This window comes from Grammomys surdaster, unplaced genomic scaffold (assembly GCF_004785775.1).
Source record: "Grammomys surdaster isolate TR1022 unplaced genomic scaffold, NIH_TR_1.0 125612, whole genome shotgun sequence".
Lineage (NCBI taxonomy): Eukaryota > Metazoa > Chordata > Mammalia > Rodentia > Muridae > Grammomys > Grammomys surdaster.
The window spans coordinates 327,351-346,269 of record NW_021620455.1 but is presented as its reverse complement, the minus strand read 5'-3'; positions in this window follow the sequence as shown (position 1 = coordinate 346,269).

Below are 18,919 nucleotides of genomic sequence, written 5' to 3'. Positions count from 1 at the left end.
TGGAAAGAACCCAGATGTCCTTCAACAGAGGAATGGATACAAAAAATGTGGTACATTTATATAAATGAACATTACTCAGCTACTAAAAACAATGAATTTGAGAAATTCTTAGGTAAATGGACGGAACTAGAAAATATCATCCTGAGTGAGGTAACCCAGTCACCAAAGAACACACATGGTATGCAGTCACTGATAATTGGATATTAGCCCAAAAGCTTGCAATATCCAAGATATAATTCACAGACCACATGAAGCTCTTGAACAAGGAAGACCAAAGTGTGGGTGCTTTGGTCCTTCTTAGAAGGAGTAACAAAATACTCATGGGAGCAAATATGGAGACAACGTGTGGGACAGAAAGTGAAGTAGGGGCCATCTGGAGACTGCTCCACCTGGATATCCATCCCATGTGCAGTCACCAAAGGTAGACGCTGATGTGGATGTCAGGAAGTGCATGCTGACAGGAGCCTGATATAGCTGTCTCCTTAGAAGTCTGCCAGAGCCTGAGATATACAGAGGTGGATGCTCCCAGCTAACCATTGAACTGATCATGGGGTTCCCAATGGAGGAGTTATAGAGAAGACTGAAGGAGCTGAAAGGGTTTGCGGCCCCATGAGGAGAGCAACAATACCAACCAACCAGAGCTCCCAGGGTCTAAACCACCAGCCTGGGAGCACATAGGGAGGGACCCATGGGTCTAGCTGTATATGTAAGGGAGGATGACATTGTTGGGCGTAGGTGGGAGAAGAAGTCCTTGGTCCATTGAAGGCTGAATGCCCCAGTGTGGGGGAATTCGTGGGTGGGAAAGTGGGAGTGGGTGGGTGGGTGGGTGGGTGGGGGCATATCCTCATAGAAGCAAGAGGAGGGGAGGCATGGGATGGGAGTTCCTGGGTGGTGGGGAGGCATGGGGAAATGGGATCACATCTGAAATGTAAATAAAATATCCAACAGTTTCCAGATTTCTCCAACAACAGTTTCCAGTCCCCCTTCTCTCAACCCCGGCAATGGTTCTGGAATGTCCCTAGAGAGAGTCAACAGATTAAGAAAAAGGTCACCTAGCTCTTCCCAGAATTCCCTTAGTGTGCTTTAAATCGTGCCTGTGAGCTCACTGGGGCACCTCCATCTTGGTAGATGGAGTACATGATGGGTACAGCCCATCATGCTGGACTTCTGCAGAATAGAATGCTCTTTGCTTTTGTATACTATGTAAATCTGGGGTATCATTCCTCAGTGGATGATGGACCCTTACAAAATATGTGGGCTGGGGAGATGGCTCCATTACCGAAAAGCCTTTCTTGCAAGCAAGAGGAACTTGACCCCAAGAATCCACATAAAGATTCCAGGTGTGGTATCTGAGAGCCACACTGTTGGGGAGGTGGAGACAAGCAGACCCCTGAGGCTTAGCTTAGCTTAATTGGTGAGCTCCAGGTAAAAAATAAGAGATTGTGCCTCAAAAGAGATAAGGGACATTCCAGAAGATGGTATCTAAGATTGTCCTCTGTCCTCCACATATCCACATACTTATGCACCTATACCTACATGTACACATATACATTCATATATACCTGTGTGAGGACAAACACAGAGCTTTTTTAAAATAAAGAAAATTAAATTTAAAAATATGGAGCTGGAAAGATGACTCAACAATTAAGAATACTTGTTGCTCTTGCAGAGGACCCAAGTTCATTTTTCTGAGTTACTCACATGGCACCTCACAATTGCTTGTAATTCTAGTTCCAGGTGATCTGATACCTGTCCTCTTATGATATTTGAGGACACCAGGCACATATGTGAATGTAGGAAAACACTCATATACATAAAATAAAACAAATAAATCTTTTAGAACAAAGTTCAAACTGATGTTTTTATAAAAAAGATAAAGAGAAAATGGAATATGTTTTGGTGGAGGTGTAGTGAGGTGTGGGCATGGTGTGGGCCCTTGGCAGGCCCATGCTGAGGCATCCCTTTCCCCTGAGGGACCAGCCACAGGACAGTATAGTACAGAATAGAGTTTATTCAGGGCATAAGAAGAGGAGTTAAGATGGTAGTAGAGGCAGAGAGAGAGAGAGAGAGAGAGAGAGAGAGAGAGAGAGAGAGAGAGAAGTAGAGGCTGGTCATGAGCACATGGAGAGAGGAGGAAGGGAATGGGGACAGTGGGAACAGAAATGCAAGAGCAAGAGAGAGAGAGAAGAGGGCGAACAGCTTCTTTTATAGTGAGTCAGGCATATCTGGCTATTGCCAGGTATCTGTGGGGTGGAGCTTAGACAAATTGCTAACACAAACGTTACAAACTCAATTAACTCAAATATATCTAATGTTAAAGATGTCATGTCTTGATGATTAGTTCAAGAGTTCCTTTTCTACACTTGTTTCATTATAATGTTTAATTATTTTTTAGCTTTTTGAGACATGGTCTTATATAGCCTAGGGTAGCTTTGAATTCACTAGTTATTTAAGAATGACTTTGAACCACCAATCTTCTAGCTTCCACTTCTCAAATATTAGAATTATAGACATGCACCATCATTCCTAACTGCATGGGTGATACTGAAAAAAACTTGTATGTTGTGGGGATCAGACGTTCCTTGGAAATCTGTAGGTCATTATAACCTGGCAGTCAGATAAATGGATGGATCTAGAAAAAAACTATCCTGAGTGAAGTAACTCAGATGCAAAAGACATATTTGGTATGTATTCACTTATCTATGGATGTTAGCTGTTAAGTTTTCAATAAGTAGTCTACAATCTATATAACCACAGAGGTTGGGTATAGATTAGGAACTTGGTGTTGTGATGGGGGTAGATTACCCTTGGAAGGAGAAATAGAGTAGGTAGTTGTGGACAGATTGGGGATACTGGAATGGGAAGATCAAATGGGGTGAGAGGACAAAGGGGAGGGAATGTGGGACAGAGAGGTAAAACTAAGAGCCATTTGAGGGGTTATGTGGTAACATAATAGAATAGAAGGTTCCTAAAATATATACATATATGAAGATGATCTAAGTAGAATCACCAAACAACCAGAGAGACAGAACCCCAATTTGACATCTTCTAACACTAAATGAAGTTTCTAGTTCCAGGAATGGGTAACATCTAATTGAATTGCTGGCCAAAGGGGCCACATGGGAACCTCCAAACAATCCAGACAATTTCCAAGGATTTCTGTCCACAAGCTGATGGTAAAGCCCTATTGATGAAGACAATATGTACACAGCTCATTGAACACAGAGAAGTCGAGCTAGAGTTTACTTAGAGCTACAGACTAATGTTCACGGTGCTAGAAGGTACTCTGCATACTACCAGTGTAGAAAGATAAATACCAACCCAGATAGCTACAAAATCTTCAGCCTGCAGTGGTAACCTGAATGAAAGAGGTACTAGTGCAATAATGGCACCAGGATTGTGGGACTAACCAACTGATAGCCAATTGTATTTGAGCCATACTCCACAAGATCACGCCAAGGACCAGCCTTGGCTTGGAAAGGGGTTCCTAGGGAAGAAGTGTTTGGAAGAATGACTGGAAGTCAGTTGACAGCATTATGTTCAGCTCCAGTTGGCTCTCCAGAAGGCTGTGTAGACAGCTCAGCTTTTGCAGACCAAAGTCCAGCCTTTTATTTACATATCAATTTAATCATTAACCCAGCTTCTTTTTTTTGATTATTTCACAAATCAGCATTTCACCACCTTAGCCCCTTGATTCTTAGAAAGATACAGTAGGTATCTTAGATTAGATACAGTAGGTATAATTTTTAACATAGCAGTTGAACTCAGAGATCTGACTGCCTTTGTAAGCCGAAACAATAAATTTAGCTGGGCAAGATCCTGTCCTGAGATAACCACTCCCACCATGCCTGGACCTAAACTGTCCCAGACTGACCTTGAATTCCAGAATCTTCCTGCTTTTGCATCTTTCTGACAAGCTGGCTCATTACTGTAAGCTGCCTTTTTTCTTTTAGATCCATGAAGCCCCTCATACAATTCATATTGCAACCTTATATTTTGAATATTTGAAAAAGTATGTAAAGGGCAACTCTTACATTTATTTATATATTCTTAACCTCATGTTTTCTGGGTTCTTTCCCACAGCCTTAAGAGATGTTCTGAAATTACAGCATTTACCATTTTGCTGAGGAATACATTCTCGTCCCCTGGACTCATGCTGTTTTTAACTATTATGGAGTCATTAACCTTAACAGGGGGAACATTCCATGAAGGAGGAGCATGAAAATATATACATTTTTATACAAACAAGCCCCATGCCCATAGCAAATGTCAACATTTGTGGAGAGCTATGTCCTTCCGGCTCTGCTCCAGGGGTGGAAAACTGTGTCATGTCATCCTTTTCACAGCCATGTAGAACTCAGCGAGATGGAACCAATCCCAAACACTGCTCAGGTGGCCAAGAACACTAAATAGATCTGGGACCTAGGAGAAAACAAAATATGACTGTTCTATAATCAGTACAGCAACAAAATGACTCCTAAGGATGTTCTGCTACGCTCATGGATCAGCCATTATCAGAGAAGCTTTCTCCTGCAGTGAATGGGAATAAATAGAGAGGCCTACAGATGGACAAAGTGCAGAGAGTGAGAGACCTGGGAACACTCTTTCATAAATGGGATGTCTTCATCAATTCCCTCTCCTCACAGAAGTGGAGCAAAGATTGTAAGAACCAGAGGGGATGAAGAACACCAAGGAAATACTAAACACTGTAGATCTTATGCACACATGAACTCACAGAGACTGTAGCAGTATACACAGGGCCTGCACAGGTTTTCATCTGATGGGGTTCCTGTGCTGAGAATGGCATTGGGCACAAACCCACATCCCTAACCCACAGGCTATCTTCAATTCATAACCATTCACAAATGAAAAATTAGTTTTCTCCAATGGAGTCTCACTGGGTATACACACTACACTTAAGGACAGGCCTCATGTCCAAAAGATGGTGGGCTAACATAGACAAAATTAGACTCAATTATATTTTTAAAACTATTTTATTTTTTCATATTTTTATTGGTTATTTTATTTATTTACATTTCAAATGTTATCCCCCTTCCCAGTTTTCCCTCCGCAAATTCCCTATCCCTCCCCCATCCCCTTCCTCTATGAGGATTCTCTCCAACTCACTCATCCACTCTTGCCTCAGGGCCATAGCTTTCCCCTACACTGGGTAGGACCAAGGGGCTCCCCTCCCTTTGATGCTAGATAAGGCCATCCTCTGCTACATATCCAGCTGGAGCCATGGGTCCTCCCATGTGGTTGGTAGTTTAGTTCCTGGGAGCTTTGGGGGATCTGGTTGGTTGATATTGTTGTTCTTCCTATAGGGTTACAAACCCCTTCAGCTCCTTCAGTCCTTGCCAACTCCTCCATTGGGGTCCCTATGCTCAGTCCAATGTTTGGTTGTGTACATCCACATCTGTATTGGTCAGACCCTGGGAGAGCCTCTAAGGGAACAGCTGAAGCAGGCTCCTGTCAGCAAGCTTTTCTTGTCGTCAGCAATAGTGTCTGGGTTTGGTGTCTGAAGATGAGCTGGATCCGTAGGAGAGGCAGTCTCTGGATGGCCTTTCCTTCAGACTCTGCTCCACTCTTTGTCCCTGCATTTCCTTTTGATAGGAGGAATTTTGGATTATTATTTTTAAGATGGGTGGGTGGCCCCATCCCTCAACTGGGGGCTATGCTTATCCACTGGATATGGTCTCTACAAGTTCTATCTCACCTTTGATGAGTATTTTGGCATCTGGGCCTTTCTAGTTCCTCAAGCTCTCCCTCTCCCACTGCTATGCACCTCCTTTCAAATTCCTGACCCTATGTACTTCTTCCTCATCTTCTCCTGCATCTGAACTGCCCCCCATTTTCTCTCCTCTCTCCCTCCCAGATCCCACTCTATCTCTACCTCCTGAGATTATTTTCTTCCCTCTTCTAAAACTATTTTTAATGAAAGAGAGAGGAAAAAAGGTAAGGTTTACCTTTCACTTTAAAGACCAACATGGATTTAGGTTGGTGATCTTTCTGCCTCAGCCTCCTGTGCGCTAGGGTTAGAGCATTGCAACCAATTCTTGGAGCAGAGCTCTACAGAAACTCTAGCAGTCAAGGGCTTAGCACTGACACTCCAGAGTCACCTTTCCTCCTGGTTCCCTGTCAGTTCTAGAGTTAGGATGGAGGTTGAGACTCAGTAGAAGATCAGCAGAGCTTGTGGTTCTGTCCCACGGCTGGTGCACTGATTCTAGAGCCCAGATGCAGCAGAAATGCCTCCTGGAATTCTGCAGTGCTGAGTAGATGCAGATTTATCTGTTGGATCTCAAAGGAGGACCAGAGTGAGCACAGAAGACTGCCCATTGAAAACAGTGGGACTCTACCTTAGACTCAGGCAAGCAGGAGCAAACTCAGCCACACAAAGATCACAGCTTAGGTTTCCCTCTGCTTAGCTCTCCATTGACCAAGAAGCATAATGGTTGAAACTTTCAGCTTTGCATCCACATAGTTTTACCTCTGCTACCAAAAACAGGAGAACAGCCACAGACAACATGTAAACAAATATTTATAAATAAAGTTGAATTTAAACACCTCAGATTTAATTTTATACACTTTGCATGCCATATCACCTTTCCATTTTCCCGACTATTTAAAATGTAAACACTATTATTGGTCCCCCAAGTCATATGAATGAGCAGCAGACCTAGATTTGATCTGAGGGTAGCAGTTTGCAAATCTAGTTTAGCTCAATGTGATCATTGGGGCCGATAGCCTAGTAGAGGTAGATATTTCTCCAAGTATATGATACTTCATGAGTCCACCACAGCTCTGTGTGCTGTGTATAGCATTCAGAGATGACCATGAAGCCCAGAGAGAGGTAGTCATGTAAAGCAAACCAAAGTGGACAATAGACAACAGACCGAAACTCATGGTGACCAGACATTGGCACCAGCAGATAAAATCTTTAATGTGTCAGTGACTAATATCGTCTAAGTAAATGATAAACATAATTTTATCATTCATGTGGAAATCATCCAGCTAAAAGGCACAGTATGAATAACCAAAAACAAACTTAAGTCTGAATTAGAGATAGTTGAAGGCAGGATAAGCAGAGGAGAAGACGAGTCCACAAAAGCACTCCAGCAGAGTCACAGGTGGGCAGCAGGGAAATTCATAAAAATATCTGAGAGAATGGATGCTGGTCTAAAATAGTTAATTTGGGTTTCAGGGAGAAAGTAGGAGACTTGATTTGCTTTTGAGAATCAATGTTGAAGAGTAACTTTAAATTTGAGATACACATAAATTTATGTTTAAAAATTGCTACAAAATGTAATACCACAGAGAAGGACTAAATAATGATACAATAAAATTGTAATAAGAGTAAAATAGGCTCATTGCAACAGAAAAGCTAGAATCAAGAAATCGTAAAGGTATAAAAGAAACATGATATCTAGAGGAACAGCAATGATCTATCAGCTAATTTGTAGATTATAAACAATAGGAATCAGAAAGGAAGGTGATACACCAAAGTAAGGGGGAACTAGTGAACTCAGATTTCTATACCCAACCCAACAATCCTCTGACAGTGAGCATAAACTAAAGGTTTCTGTGACTCATCAGAAGCAAATGGAGGGTGAGGGGAAGAGGAGGAGAGCTCATCACTAGCAGAATTTTTCTTTGGCTAGGAAGAAATTGACCCCAAAGGAAAGTGCAAACCTGGGCTGAATGGAAAAAATAATTTTGTCAGTTAGGATAAACAAACATGAGTTACCAAAACAAAGTTAATATTGTCACCTGTGATATCTTCAATGTATCAAGTTAAAATTTAAAGTACCTTCCAATGGTAACTACCAGACGATGAGAAGACAGAGAGAGGTAAAGTACTCACTTACTGGGAAGGCAAGCAAGAAGGTATTTTGGAGTAGCTCATAAAGAATAGATGACATCTATTTTAATTTATAGGACAACTGAAAAAAGACAGGTGCATCAGCTTAGTAGAGGGTGAGAATCAAGCAGTTGATACGCTAGCATCTTTATGGAATTGGTTCCAGAACAAGTGGCAAGTTTCATCTCTTGCATGAAAGGTTGTCTACTTGGAACTGATATGTAACTTCCTAAGCATTAAAATATTCTCAGAATTACCAAGGGCACTGAACACAAGACAAATACTGTGAATAGTGGTTGCACTTTCTTGTTCATGGAGCAATAATAAAAAAAATTCATCTCTGCATGTTCAGTGCAAATGCAATTTATGTTTTATGTTTTTAATCTTTAACAGCTGCAGACCCTGGGGCCAGAGCCAACTACACTTTCTTGGAAAGGATACAAATGGAAAGAAAATGGACATAAAAGAGGACCAGATCAAATACAAGTAGTGAAGTGGTAGGTACCATCCAGAGGAAGCAGTCACTTCACAAAAGGTAAATTCCAACTCAAGTTAAGGTTGAGATATTCAGAATGATCAAAATAATAATAAAATCTAACATTTTAATGATACTATATTCAGTATGAAAGTCCAGAAATTTTTAAATTAAAAATCTGTAGAGGGTATACCATAAAAACACTAATCAACAATCTGTAGGTATTACACAACAGAGCTTCTCATGGTGGACATGTGGCCAGATTATACAGTCTGTAGTTCATTTCTGAGATGCATCCACCTTTGTTAACGATCAAGGAGACATGAACACAATTGTATACAAATTCAGTTAAGTGTGGTGAAGTATACTGGCTAAAAATAGGTAGTAAGAGATTTTAGCCCAACAGAATCTACTGATGCTTTCCCATAGTGTTGGGGTGTGACATATCTACATAGTCATGTGGAAGTCTAGAATTACCTGCTGAGGTTGAAGATGCTTGTTTTCAAAAGCCCAGTGGTCCTTCTTACAAATATAAGCACAACCAAGTATGTGTGTGTGTGTGTGTGTGTGTGTGTGTGTGCATCAAAAGATCCACACAAGAAGGATTCTGCAGTGTTATTCAAATACCCTATAGTGTATCAATTGCACTGGCTCTCCAGGCTATGCTGGATGCACATGGTTGGTATATTCATGCAGTAGAATGCAAGAAAGCACTGAAATCAGCAAGCTCATCAAACAGTGGCTGACCAATCTGACAGGCTGATTGAAGGAAGCTGTTCACAACATATTCTGTGTCTATGGACTTAGGGATCTGGGACTCAGAGTAATAGTTTCCTTTTCAAAAGGAAATCTCCAGAAAGTGCCATGAAGTTTGCTCATTTGCTGGCATTGTTCTCAACCTAAGATGGGGCATTCCTATTTTTATTTTGCAATAGTTTACTAAACTGTACATTTCCAGTGTGTGCATTGCTTTTATTGAAATAGTTTAAAATGGACACACATGAAAAATGATTCATGGTCACTGAGAAGAATCAAGGAAGCTAGATGTGCCAAACATGCTAGCATTGTCCCTTACAGGGTGAGGGGATGTGAGGGATAGACCAAAAGAAGAGGAAAGGAAGCAAAACAAACAGAAGGTAAGGAAGGAGGAAGAGAAGGGATGAATCACAGAGAGGTGTCATCCACCATGAGATCCATCCCTGTGTCATGGGGCCTTAAAGTAGGGTGACCTTTGCTGTCTTCATTTCACTTGAAAGACACACAAAATTGCCACACCATTGTTTTTTTGTTGTTGCTATTTTGTTTTATTTAGACTGTGTACAGTGTGTAGTACAGGCTAATATGTGAACATGTGGACAATTCTCCTGCCTCAGCTTCCCAAGTGAGCTGCCACACTGTCTTCCATGTGAAGATCTCCACAAGGCTCTTAAGTCATCTGGTGGACTGCCTTTTGGTTCACCTAAAGTGAGTTTGGAGGTCACACAAGACATCATATAAATACATATGAGGTGTTTCAGTACCATTTTACAGAATAGGAAACTGAGTATCAGGGAGGCTAGGAACTGGCTCATCCGAGGCACGTGTATAAAGGAGCAGAGAGGGAGCTCCTAGAAGATGACGTGTTAAACAATATAGCAGCCAGGTATCTTTATGGCTTCCAAAGAAGCTATCATGCTGAGCAAAGTGGCACAGCGCTGATGCTTCTAAGTGTCCCAGGATCACCTTAAATCATCATTGCACATTTAAAAAGTGTGTGCTGGCTATGTGATTTCTCTCCTGATTATCATTTGCACAAACAACTTCATGGTTCCAGAAAAGCTAACAGTACAAAACAACATAGTGTAATTCCACATGTGCCTACCAACACAAATACGTTTACTGCATCTCAAACTGAATGCATATTAGCTAATTTCTAAGTCATTAAAAAAGAAAAAACAATCTCAGCCTCTTCAGTTAATCTCAAGTTCAAATTCCACAGGATATATGGTCTTGATGCAACTGATTGGTGGTCCTGACATGGACATGAAAAAGGGATTCTGTCTACCCCTGAGACAATTGCATGGGGGTATTGGCCAACTGGATCGGATACTCACTCCATAGACTGAGATGTGGGGTGCTAGGACATGAAGGAGGGGGTACTGGAATGCCTAGCCTTATTCCAGTGCCTTTGCATGTCCTTAAAGATGCTCACTCATGGAGGAGCTCAGAGGCTCCCCAGGGAATGGCAGGCAGATGCTTCCCTTGTTTTATAGATGCTTGAGGACAGACTTCCCTCCAAGGTCACTCCTGCTATCTACAGACATCAGAGAAGAAAAACCCAGCCTCTTAAGTTACAATGCGAGCACTGCCCTTCCCCCAAACACTCGCAGAAGCCGTTTTAGAGGCCATGGCGAGGGAACGTTTGGAAAATGGATCTGAGTGGAGCCATACCTCATGTTTATAGTTTTTAAAAAGCATGCTAGGGGCATTTACCCAAACTAGGTTATTAAGACGACTTTTTCTGGCTGTCACATCTACTCATTGGCTCTTCTTGCTTTGCTTCATTTTCTTAGCCAATGGGAATATTAAAAGGTTTGCTTAGTAAACTAATTTTTTAAGCTCAAAAAGAAATACAAGCTAAGAGCTCAGCCTGCCTCTTCCTTAATCTTTTTAGCTCACTGAGAAAATTTACGGTGCTCCTCTCCATTTTTCCCTTCACAGACCATTGGTGACATATCATCTAGGATAATAAGTGAGAAAATGAAATTCTCTCTCCCTCCTTGAGGTGCACACACTCATCACTCAAGTCCCTGGTGTCTTCCTTCCTTCCTCCTCTCTGGCTAGCCAGGAGAATGGTGCAGGCCTGTTCAAACCTTTGAAATAGGAATCCCGTGGCTACCTGTAACCACCTTGTCCATCTCTTTCCAAGCGTGCTTCTGAAATGACCTCATCATTACTGGTTACACTCTGACGGGTAATCTCCTTTTGTGAATGGGTGGAGGGCGCACTCCTGAAGGCATGCTTCATATCATTGCTGTAAGGTATTATGTTGTTCTGGAAAGGTGAACAAAGGAAATGGCTTTCAAACTGTTTTCACATCTGAGGATAAGAACTGTGTTATAGAACATGTTATGAGGGGAAATGGCGCAGATGGAGATGGCTGGCTGACCTCTGAACCCCGTCCTCCAGGACTCTTCTCTGATCTGCAGTGTTTGCCAAGGTTCTGTCTGCATTTCAAAGATTCTCCAGTGTTTCCCAGAATTTTCTATGTGTGCCTGTATTTGTGTGTACATGTTTGCATGTGTGACTATCCATATTGAAGGTTTAAGCAGAGGTGTTGGTGTCTGTGACCTGGGAATGTCTGGGAAAGGTGCCCTAAGTGATTCCCTAAGTGAGCATCACAGAAGTCAGAACATTGTTTGGACAGAAGCATGCACACCAGAGACCATTCCCAAGGACCATGGTGGCTTTGGCTGCTTGGAGTTCACCAGGATGCCAGTTTTCAGTGTAATCTCTAGATCTGCAGGGAATGTGCTTAACTATATCTTACTGCTTTTATTACCCAGACTGAGTAATCTCACGATGATATCATTAAATGAAGCCGGTAGTCTAGGGCTGTAGTTTGGTTGGAAGAGTATTTGCCTAGCATGCACTAGTTTGATCCCCAACATCACATGAATGGAGCATGGTGGCCCACAGCTGTGACTAGGAGGTGAAATCAGGAGACTTAGAAGTTCAAAGTCAGCCTCAGCTATGTAATGAGTTTTAAGCTAGGATAGCAAACATGAGATCCTGTCTAAAAATAAAATAAGATAAAATGAACATACATAAACACCAGATAATGGAAAGACTCAGAAGGCAGAGTCCTGAAGGAGGCTGGATCTGAAGAGCCATAGGCTCCTCTCTAGTCCCCTCTCCCTAGGCGATAAGTCTCTGGCTCCTTCAGCTCAGTCAGTACCCAGTGCTGAGTCTCAGAGCTCTGTGAGTATCTCGTGACCCTGGTCTTCAGGCATCAGTGCCTGTGGCGATGGGTGCTACTGTCTATCTTAATTTATGTCACATCCTTCTTCTTGATACTAGAGGTTAATCTCCCTCCTGCTGAAATGTGTGTTTGGGGTTTCCTTGCAATGAAATTAATTTTTATAAAATTCAATTATAGCTTCCCAATCTCGTTCTCCTATCTTGGGAATTCCATGTCATCGCCTACATTAGAACCCACCAACAGTAGCCATGTCTTCCTCTGGGGGAGATGTTTTACAGAAATTGTATTTCTCTGGCAAGTTAGCACTCCAGGCTATGTGACTGTCTTATGAATAATAAAGTAAAATCTTGGCCTTTTCCTTCCTGTGATTGGGGTAGCTCTGACTGGTTCCAGGTCTGTGTCCTCAGGCTCTGAGACACTCCTGCATGGAGGCAGGCAGTGGACGAAAAGCTTTTTGGAGCATCTTGTCTGATGAGCTGAATGTGAGAGCAATTTTGCATTTGCATGGGGGTTGGGAGTCATAGCTGGACCAGCTGCTCTTCTGAAGACCTCACAGGATAGAACAACACTGTGAGCTTTCCAGCACACTGACTGAATGTTGCTCTTACACCGTGGGAACAAACCTGGGGTTCAATTCATTGTGGGTTATGATGTACCTATTAAAATTTGCAAAGGGATCATGTTTCTGGAAGTCCCCTGCTTCAGCATGGTGTCAGTTTCAGGCTTAATTTCTGCTTGCTCCTTGGGTTCTGTTCTGCAGGGAGCATCACCTTCACAAGAGCAAAGGTACTGGGACAGAGGAGCTGGTTTTAATAGTTCTACATAGGCGCGAAGGCAAATTATCTGCTGGGCTGTCTCCCTGAGCAGATTTGGAGGCCTAGTTTATTATCCTCTCTCCCTGCTGCCTGCCATGCCAGGTAACCCTGGGCTATTCAGGTATCATCATAATCTGTGCTTCTCTCTTTTTCACCCTTTCCCCTAAGGGTCTTGATGGATCCTCTGCTCTTCCTTTAGGAACACCAGCCTTTGGGTTTAGGGCCCACCTACTCCAGTATGATACTTGAACATGACTGCATCTGTGAGCCTCCATTCTCAGATAAGATCACCTCACAGATATCTGGAATAAGACTTCCGAATACAATTCAAGGGGATACAATCCACCCACAGCTAATGATTGCTGTCTTTGTACCTCAAAAGCTCTCTTCTTAGCTGAGGATGAAATGGGCTGAGATTATACAGTCTGTGTCATTCTCTCCATGAAGGCTGATGGGAGACAGGATATGGAGGATCGCAGTAGACTCATGTGATATGTACTTGTCCTTCAGAGCAACTGGAAGCTGGGGCCCCACTCCTCTGAGCTGTAGCCAGGTCTGAGATGAGTGTGGGCTTTTGAGGCTCCTATGCCACTGAACATGTGACCCTGAGATCAGTCCTCCAGATGCCCATCTCATTAGCTAGTGAGATGCCTGCTTTCTCGTGCCTGCTGCTAATTGCAAGTTCTTTGCATACGTGGCAGTAAACAGATAATTCAATAACGTCATTGTCATCTGGGAAACAGCTGCACCTTTATTTTGTAGGTGTTCTGCAGTCTCGGATCGAGGTATATCTGATATGATGGGTGCTATATTAGTTATTTTTCTCACCATGACTAAACATCAGCAGTTTAGAGAAGGAAGTTTTGTGGCTCTCTGTTGGATCACTGTGTTTTATTGTTCTCTGTTCCATCACTGTGAAGGCATTGTGGCAGGAGCCAGGCTGGCAGGTTACACTGCATCTACAGTCAAGAAGCAGAGAAAGAAGAGGAAGTGGAGCTAAGCTGTAAACCTTGAAGGCCTGCCCACAGGAGCACACTTCCTTCAGCTAGGCCACACCTCTTAAAGATCTGTCATTTTCCCCAAACAATGTCAGCTGGGAGCTGGATGTACAAACACAAGAACCTATTTCATCTTCAGTCTACAACAGGTACAAGAAACTGAGCGCCATCCTCTTGAAAGAAAGTCCACTGATCTTGAACTAACTTTGCTAAGAGTCAGCCATATTCCCAAAGTGCAGGAGTAGCTGAAGAAAGCAGGCTCCATTGTTCTGGGAGCATGGAGTCAATTGCAGGTTTTGAGGGTCATGTAACAGCCACCTCATCTCCAGAGTAGCCTGCTCATAAGCTGTTTCAATACCCCTAGAAGCATTGTAGCCTCAAGCATGACCATAACTGCCTGAAATCTGAACAATGGGTCACCAGATGAACGTTCTGCTGCCATTTCTACCGTCAGTGTTCGTGAGACGAACATACTTAAAGTGTTCCTTTATTGTGGATTATTTCAAGTGAGACTATGCAGCTCTCAGCACAAATTGATCTATTGATGTACCTGCCACCCGTATTTTCATAATTACTCCACTTTGATTCAATATTAGCCACGGAAATGAAGCAAGAACACTCGTAGCACACTTAGCTGTCATACCCACGTGAGAGGGAAGCCTGGTGTGTTTGCAGAACTCTCAGACAGCAGAGTTCAATCAAGGATGTCTGTCTCCTGTAGCCCAAACCCGAGTGCTTAGAGAGTTTAGGGGAGTTCATCAAGAGCAGCCTGCCTTCCAGAGAGAGAACAGTTTCTCTTTTGGCCCATATGATTTTCCCATGAAAACAAACCTGTCATTTCTTACTTCTCAGAAATGAAGTCTGGGAAGAGAGATGTCCTGTTATCCAACTCGGGAGCTCCCCATGAAGTTATGGGAGCTGTGTTGTTTCTGTAGCCCTGGAAGCTGGGGGCTTCCAGGTACCAGCATCGGCCTCTCTCTACCTCTTCACATTCGACCTGTCCAGCTTCCTCTACACTTGCTTCCTACTTTACCCATGAAGATGATGCTTCTCCATTGTGGGACCATTCTGTACATTACTCTTCTACCTTTATAAAGCTCTCTTGACTCTGGAATATTCCCCATTCCTATCATGGAAGACCACATTCGGCGACTGAGCCATGGTTCGTTACCAATTGCTTATTGATTGGAGCTCCCAAACAAAGTTGAAGCTTGTATGCAGAGGCTGTGACCTTAGATATAATCATTCTAAGATGTCACCTGCCAAGAATAGCCTATGTGGACTCCTTCCAAGTGCGTGCCCCTGATCTAGCACTTCTGGGAGAACCTTAATATGTGCTTGGTCCCTAAGGGTTGTCCATGGTTGTCACCCATTCAGGAATGTCTCCACCCACTGCTACTGTTGTGCCAGCACTAGGAAAGGGTGTTAGGTGACAGTCCTCCCATCTCCTATGAGTCCTGCAACAGGAGATATATACCCAGAGCACAGGGCTATAGGGTCCTCTGGCCTAGGCCTCAGTTCCTGCTCTCATAAAGCTTAATCAGTCATCTGACTCCTGGACTTTTAACTCTTTGTGTTTCAGTGAGAAGTCTGGCTCTAGCCTCTCTGTTTTACCTGATCATCTATGGCACGTAGGATTTCATCTAATGCCATACAGAGAAGCCCAGTGATCAGGGCCACAGCTAACACAATGTTAGACCAGCCTGCTTTGCATACCCTGCAGACAGCCATCTCCCCTGGCATGTACACAGTGAACATCAATGTCCCTAAATCTTACCGTGTTGAATCTCATTGTCCCCAGACTGCTCTGCAGTTACTGTGAGCACTTTACCAGCATATTTAGGAAGCTTGATGCTGGAGACTCGGGGCTGGGTACCTTGGAGACTTTGGTCTGCCCATCACTACATAAGCTCAATGTATGGCATAAGAATTTCCAGAGTCCTTAGTCTACAGTGTTGGGCATCATACTGACCTTGCTGTCAGAGGCCTGCAGGATGCTCTGGTCTGCCTTTTCTCCCATAGGCATACCGCAGACTATACATTTAGGAATACTGAGACACTCTTCAGCTCACTGCCTGGGGGAAAACAGAAGAAGCAGAATTGCTAAGAAAAGGCACAAAGATAGAGAAGTCTACTTTGAGTAGACTTTGGAAGACCAAGTTTATAATGGGGACTGTTAGGACCAGTTTGTCATTCTCTTGTGACAGTTCATGTGTGATGGCAACAGCACCATGAGTATTTACCTAAGGCTGAACATGCTTAGCACCAGGGTGAATTGCAAACACCAGGTCTGCAGATGTCTGTCACTATTTCATCAAAGGCTTTCTCATGTGGTTTCAGCTCTGACACGAGACCAGCTTCAGCTGAGGCTCAATACAGACTGGCTTGAACACCAAAAACATGCTTGCTTCTAGAGGCCGTGCCAGGATACAGAATAAGATGGGAAGGACAATGTGAGGTCCATACTAGAGAAACTCATGTTTCACTGTGATACCTGTGTGTTCTTACCTGTGCTAGATTTACCTACACATACTTCCAAAGTGTTTACTGAGCTGAGGGAACTGGTGCAGGTAGCTGCAGATCATTGTCTGACATTCTGGTACTCAGGGCGTGCCATGACAAATATGATACATCCTCTGACCTCAGAGACTCTTCTAAGTCACCAATAGTCCTTTCTCTCCACCAGTCCTATGATGAGCACACCAGACATTTTGGACTTAAGTATCTTCTGGCTTACTCTTCCCCAGAGTGTGGGGACCTGGCCCACACCCCTTGTGTTCACACCTTCAATCCACATCACTCCGTTCTCTGTATCTTTCCAGCACCTGGATTGCCCAGTAGGAATGTCTCTCTCCCTGCCGTTTGAAGAAGTGGCATTTATATCTGCTTGGATGTTCCTCACAAATAAAGCTTCTGATGTACAAAATACTTTCCTGTTATTTATTGCAGTTTCCAGAAAGAAAACCTGGGTTTAGATCCCAGCCATAAATATTGTTTAGTATTTACAGCTAGGCACATTAATGTGCAATTCTGAAGCCACAATGTCTATTTATCTGTTCGACTCTGTGCCTGGCAATGTAGCGGCAAAGTAGCAGCTAGAGTGATGGTATCTGACACTCAGAATCTGTGTTGCTCCTGAGAGGTGAGTGGGCCAGTACTCGGCATTCCAGGTCCAGCACAGAGCCCTCACAAAAACTGTTTGGAAATCAAACCACTTCCTTGATTGGCAACCCTACAGACCTGGGGTGTATTGGCATCAAACGACTGTGCTGATTTGAGCAAGGAGTTCCAGGGAGGCTGAGACAAAGATGAGAAGTGGGATCGACAGTTATCTGCCGGGGGAGCCCCTCAAGGTGCATCTAACCTGTGAGAGGTACCTATTGTTACAAGTTTCCTGTTACCAAGTTTCTAACTCCCCTGTTTAGCCAATATTGCAGACATAAGATGTTGGATAGAGCTGCCAGAAAGGGTATTTTCTAAACTCCTGGGCTATGCCCTCTGGGTGACTGTCCTGTTCCTATGCTCCATTCCCATTAGTACCCATCAGAGTTGGTCTGGACACCCTGCCTACGAGGAGGTAGTGCTGGGGCAACTTTCCATAGATCAGACAGAGGGCAGCTTCAAATGACTAATTTTGAGGTGGGCAGGGTGACCCTGCCCAGATGCACTGAGATCCCGAGGCCGTGCCTATGGGACCTGTTAATGACCTGTAGCTGTCCCACCTCTGGCTCCTCTCTCTGCCTCATACCCAGTGATGAATGGCTTGCCCTTCACTTTCTTTTGCTTGTGACAAATTTGAGGTGTGAGGAGTTGTCAAGGAAGCCCTCCTCCCTGAGCTGCCAATCACTGACAGGGGGCAGGTTCCTGGAGGAGGGAGCTGTATCCTTCATCTGCTCAGCTTGCTGTAATGGCTCCAGAAATCATGGAAGTTGTTGACTCGGGAGCACAAAGTTCTGAGTCACTAAGGCCATGCCTGCTCCACGGGCTCTGGAAAAGTCTGGAATGGGCAGTTTTTATCTTCTCAAAGTGGGCATGCTGCTTTGATTTCCTGGGAGCTGGAAAAGGCTAGATTAGAAAAGACATTTGGATTTGAACAGGCATTTTTTTCATGCTTGAATTCTTAAAGGTTGCACTCCAGGCAGCCATGTCTCTCTGTCCTGGACACAGGGCCTCATTCTCTGTCTTCTGCATTGCTGATACCAGGGCCCTTCCTGTCTATAAACAGAAATGCTGCAGATTGTTGGAGACCAATTTCCCGACTCCAACTCAGTTAAGCAATTTCAAGGTCATGGATTGCAGTCTAGGGAAAACCATTTGTTTTCATTCGGTGATTTGGAGACGACAGGAGACTTTCTGGAAACTGAACAATGATCAGCAAGATGCCCTACTGAGAGCCACTCAGAAGACGGTGTCAGGACTGACCCAAGGATGTTTTTAAATTAATCTTTGATGAGAAAAAAGCAAGTTGTTCAAGATGGCAAACTGGACTCTGCTACAGCTCCACTCCTGCTGTGAATATCCTCTGGTTTTGCTCAGAATTTAGGGAACAGCAAGGGCCCACCTTATACTGGGAGTCTCACTGGCAACAAGGACCAGTGCACCATATTCTCTCAGACTCATGCTTTAGTGAGTCAGAACCCACATCTCTAGGTGAAGGGGCCATTCTGGACTGTCCAGGGCAGTGGGTCTCAACCTTTCTAATGCTGAAACCCTTTAATACAGCCCTTGTTCTGTGATCTCCAACCATAAAATGACCTTTGTTGCTACTTTGTAACTGTAATTTTGACAGTGTTATGAATTGTAATGTAATCA